This window comes from Mus caroli, chromosome 17, assembly GCF_900094665.2.
Source record: "Mus caroli chromosome 17, CAROLI_EIJ_v1.1, whole genome shotgun sequence".
Lineage (NCBI taxonomy): Eukaryota > Metazoa > Chordata > Mammalia > Rodentia > Muridae > Mus > Mus caroli.
In genome coordinates, this window is record NC_034586.1 from 51987784 (window position 1) to 51993984 (window position 6201).

Sequence of the window (6201 nt, forward strand, 5' to 3'; positions counted from 1 at the left end):
AATAACCCATTTTGCAATTGAATATTAAAAAGATCATTGTGAAGAGACTATAAAGCCTGTAAGGGAAAGCCATGGGGTTTCAGAAGAACCTGGAGATAGATATTATTCTGATAAAGTCCACAGCATATCTGGGGTCAGTACAGGGAGAAAGTTGTGGTTGATGTGGTGGTTGAGATGCACTATCAAGTAGACCTGCCACTGACAGAGGTCCTGCAAGGATCATACTTGCTATGCTTTCAACAATAAATCCATATATAGACCCAGATGTTCACATAGCCCTGGTGATAAAACAACAGCCCTATTGACCTAGAGAGCAATGAGGCCAGCCTCCTGACAATGGGACTTACCTGATAACCAAAGCTGACCTATAGTTGCTTATGCTTGACCCTACATATAGGCTAATCAGAACTATAAAGTATGAATGCATGAGAAAATTTGAACTGGAACTGTCAGCAGTGTGTCCGTGTGTGTGTGTGTGTGTGTGTGTGTGTGTGTGTGTGTGTAGAGCACCCCATTCCCTTTGATGAGCCAGTTCTTGTCTGAGCTTTGAGCCTGTGTTCTAATAAAGAAGGTTTACCTATGCTTTTCTTGGTCCAGACCATTCTGCACTGTTTTCTGGACCCAAGAATCAGACTATAATAAGCACTTTAAAATGACTCCAAGAAGTTGGTTATCCTTATTCTTATTCTTCTAAATTACACTGATGTCATCTTTTGGATCTACTTTCCAAGACAAGGCAAAAGTTACCTTGTTTTCCAACAAAAGAGTACTATACTCTAAAATTACTTTAGCAACATTTACATGGAGCTTGGAATAATACTGAGATTAACATGGTCCCTGCATAAAGATAACATTCAAATTATAGTAGGAGTCCATTTTCTGTAGCAAATAATGTTAAGTGGCATAAGACAGCCACACACAACAGGCACAGAAATAGATGCCAATTGCATCTTTTACATTTGGAAGCAAAAATAGTTGATCTAGGTAGAGAGTAGATGAGTAGGTAAAAAAGGCTGGAAAGGGGTAAGGCATGAGATAGAATAAGATTGTATGTGCTATGCCCTCACTATAGGGAGACTAGAGCTCACAACTTACTGTAGTTGCTTGAAAGATACCAACATATAGACAAAATATATAGAGAACGAAAGAGATGAAAGTAGGAAGTACACTGATCTGGTAATGCAAAGGCTCATTCTACCTGCTGCACACATTAGTCCAGAGGCAGGCAGTGAAGAGAAAGAACTTTACAGGATGATCCACTAACTGATCAGAAGGCAGAATTCATCACAAAGGACCATCATTCTATAACCTAATTCAGAAACTGCTGACTGGTGGCTTCTCCCACGGGGGTGTTCACCCAGATGACATAGCTAATTAATAATGATGATGATGATAATAATAATGATAATTCCTCTCATATATTATATCTGGACTTCAGTTTCTTACCCCTCTTAACCTCTCCCTCTTACCTCCTTTTTCCCCCAGATCCACTCGTGCCTCTGCCTCCTGTCAGAAAAGAGCACACTTCACAGGGACCTCAACCAAACAACCAACAATAAGACAAGGCATATGTCATCACTTCAAGGCTGAACAAAGTGACCTAGTAGGAGGAAAAGGGTTTCACAAGCAGGCAAAAATAAAAGTCAGAGACAGCCCCAGCTTCCACCTTTAGGAATTCCACAAGAACACCAAGCTACTCAGCCATAACATACATAGAAGACCAAGATCAGACCCCTGTAGGCATTCTGATCTCTTTAAGCCTCCATGAACTCCAGTCAGTTGATTCTGTGGGCTTTGTTCTCATGGTATCCCTGACCCTTTTGATTCCTAAAATCTGCTTTCATTAATTGCTGGGTGAAGTCTCTGGTTTCTCAAAATGAATGTTGTTCTAGGCTCCAGTCCTAGAATACCCTGAAGTCAGGACAAACTGTAGGTCAAAGGTTTGATAAATTAATCTTAATTGCCTAGTTATCAAGATGGTTTTCTGTCCTTCAAATCTCAGGAAAGAAATTATGATTGTTTCTGAGAAATATCACAATTTCTCAAGACTTTTCTTCTCTGTATGCAATTCCTGAGACAGTACACCATCAGCAGGCTATAGGGAGTGGCAACCCTGAGAGCAAGGACAAGCAGGTAAATTAAACACAAAGTCAGGAAGGTTAGGAGAGAGATGTTCCTTTTATTTGGGGTGGATTCAGGGTTCCTAGTTACCCTCAAAGAGAGATTTCTTTAAAGATGATTTTGGCATATATATATATATATATATATATATATATATATAAACATAGTGCATTCTATTTAATCTCTTCCTCTCTCATCTTTTCCCTAAACTTGTCATCTCCTCTTTCCTTCAATTCGCTTTCTGAATTCATGCCCTTTGAAAAATAAAAGAATTCTTGGGACCTACTGATTTTTCCCCCCAGAACTGTCTGTGTGGCCATGTTTTAAATGTTTTTTATGTCTTACTTTATTTTGATGGATACACAAAGGATGCTTGTCCTGAGCTACCGAGCATCCTGTCAAAATGTACCAATATGAAATATCCATAAAAATATAGGGAAATACATTTAGAAAACTAGCAATGTCAGTGTAGCTCATTAGTCAGATGTTTGCCTAGCATGTATACAACCATAGACTTGTTACCAGCATAACAAAAAGAAATGATAAATGGATTAACAAAAACATCAAAAATTGCCATATTTGTTAGGGAACTAGGTAGAGCTGTTAGCAGGATTCAGGGTCCTTGGCATGAATACCCACCCCTCATAATCAGTGGCCTATAAAAACCTAAAACTGAAACAGCAGGACTCTGGTTACTGTTAAAATTAATAAGATCTAACTTATGTCTGATCTGGATGGAGATGTAACATACTGAACTGCCCAGAAAGTCACTAGTTGATAGTTAGTTAAACCTTATAAACTTCTAATTATCTAGAGGCTTTCTGTAAATTACATAGATATAGCATTTTCTCCTACAGGAATCAATCCATGGCCAGTAAACTTGCTCAGCATCTGTTGCCAGGCCATATGATTGGAGTTCAGTACCTGGGACTCTACATAATGTAAAGAGAGAACTGATTCCTGTAACTTGTCCTCTGACCTCCACATTTACATGTGGCATGCACCCCATCACACACACAGATACACAGAGAGAGAGAGAGAGAGAGAGAGAGAGAGAGAGAGAGAGAAATTAATTTTAAAATATTTCAAAAGGAATCAGTCCAAATGGGCCTGTCTAAAATGCTTATTAGAAGACTTAAAATGAAATCTTCCCAGTGGAACAAAGACCAACAAAAAGGCTGAAAATCAGTACTGGGAATAGTCTACTTAGCCAATAGTATCACAGAAATTGAACAGCCATTTACAGAAGAAAGAAGCTAGGCTCCTATTTCTCAACATACATATAGATGGATTTCAAGAGTGATGTGAGAAGTGAAAATCTAAATTGGTTAGGATAAAGTACAGGAGAAAATATGTAAAAATATTAGCTAGCGTACAAAAGGCAGAAGCAAAATCAGATAGGACAATATCTAAATAAAATCCTTATGCATGCAGAAGAATCAGAGCCAGGAAGCCACTACAAAGTAGGAGGGAATTCTTGGTGACTACATCTCCCATGTGGTATGTATCCAGAATAGAAGAGCAACTCCAATGACCCAAATGGCCAGCAAGGAAAGCAAAAATAATTAAGACTTTTAAAATTGGTAATAGACATAATAGGTATTTCTGAAAAAAAAAAAAAAGATATTCTAGTGACCAATATGTGTGTGTAAATCAGCCGAACACTGTTAGAGTGAGACAGTGCATATCCAAAGCACAGTGAGATGAGACTTTTTCAATGTGCAATGGCTAGTATGAAAAAAATCACTACTGGCAAGTGTGAGACAAATATAGAGCCTTGTACACTATTGCTGGGAAGGCAAATTAATGTATCCATTATGGAAAACAATATGTGACTTTGTAAAATAATTATACACAGCATGACCAGATGGTTAGATTTATATACAAGAGGCATAAAACCGATATCTCAAAGAGACCCTGCACGCTCTGATGCTTTCCATAGCGCTAACTATTCACAACAGCCAGGGAATAACAAATCAACAGAAATATGGATGAAGATAATATAAGATCTATATTATATGTCAGTATACACATACACATATTGATGCGTTGTAATTACCATTCAACCACTAAAAGCTCTGTCATGTGGAACAATATGGCTAAAACCATAAATGTGATGATTTGAATTTACTTGGCCCAAGGAGTGGCACTACTAAAAGGTATGGTAATATTCAAGTAGGTGTAGCCTTGTGGGAGAATGTGTGTCTTCGGGTTAGCTTCAGATCAAGATGTAGAACTATTATTGGTTTCTCCAGCACCAAATCTGCCAGCATGATGCCATGCTTCCCACCATGATGAAAACTGACTGAAACTCTGAAACTGTAAACAAGACCCCAATGTTGTCTGTAGTAAGACTTCTCCCAGTTATGGTGTCTTTTCATAGCAAGGAAACCCTAACTAAGACAATAAGACATTATACTGATTGTTGTAGAACTGTTTTCCCCCAGATTAAAACCTTCCATCTTGGAAGAAAACTTGTTAAGCCCAGGATGTTAAAAAGGATGTAAAACAACATGGTTTCCCTAGCCCATCCCTCCCTAAGCTTAGATAAGCTCCATCTCTGGTGACGTGTGGGTTCAGTCCCAGTCTTCAAGGGACTGCATTTGATTTCCAGGCTGCAAACGTATTCCTGGCCTAAAAGCATGAGACCATCCCAATACACCACTTTCTGTATAAAGTAAAACTACTGGCAAGTATCTCCCTAAACAAAAATTGTATATCTTTGAAAATTAACTAATGATTTTCAATTGCCCAATCTCAACAAGAACAGGACAGGACACTTTGTAGCATTTTGCATTGCCTTGTCCCCTTCCTTACTCTCCAGTCTAATGATTTTCTTTAGCAATGACAGCTTCACACTGTAGGAACTGGGAAACAAGAAGGCCAGACGCCACCAGAAAGGTCAGAACAGCTAAGATGCTTCTAGAAAAACCCAGGAAGCTGTGTCTGTATTTCTTGCAGGTCACTGAGTTCAGTCCTCTGTAGTTTCTACACTCGACTCACCTCTTGGGAAGCAACCCCATCCATGGGGTGTTTGATCAAACTATCTAGCAGCAATAGTAAAACTCCAAAGCTATTCATAATGGCACCCCTTGGTTCAACAAAATGAAAATTGATAAAAATCCACTGGGAAATAAGATGTCCATAGTCATCTTTAAATTACTTGTGTGTGTTACTGTGAATCTCACAGCCACATGTATGCTTTTGTGAAAGTCTCATATTGACCTGAATGCTTTTGACACAGCCCAACACACACAGACACCCTCCTGCACACACATACCATTTGTAATTTTATTTAACTCCTTATTTTAAAAAGTTATTCTTTTTATGGTTCCTTAGCCCAAAATATTTTTCTAATAATTTTTGAGATTATAATGTAATTACATCATTTTTCATATTCTCTTTCATCCCTGCTTAACCCTTATTATGCAGTGCTCCCTCTTGCTGTCTCTCAAATTTATGGATTTTTCTTTTTTAACTATATCAATATAAATATATTATGATTGTGTATTTAGACAGTACAGGTGAATTACTTAACATTGGGTAAAACCAGGTGAATATGAATTGTCTGTGATCTTGTCTCTATTTTATTTTGATCTCTTCTGTGTAATATATCTAATTAATTAATAGTAAGGAACTCTAATATATGCTAGATGGTCACATCTTCAGGAACGTTCAACTCATTAGCATTTAAAATCAACTGAAGTTGTCCAGTGATGGTTTCTTTCCCAGGGTCTCTAAACATCTCAGGAATCCTCTTTTGTAAAATGAAAAAGAAACAAACAAAACAAAGAAACAAACAACAACAACAAAAACACCACAGGTCAGTATGACCCCAAAACATCTTCTTTCCTGCCCCCTTACATTCTTACACCTACTTCCAAGAGGTTTGTTGCTAAATGCTTCCAATGAAGGAGTTAAGAATATTTCAGTGATTCTTGTCAAAATCTGTACTAACACCTCAGGGAAAATATAACCTAAAACAAGTGGTGTGAGCAGCATGCTGGTATTTGCTTGGCAGTCTATTTGCGCTTCCCTACTCTATCAGAACTGTTTATTGCTTCAAAGTAAACTGTCATG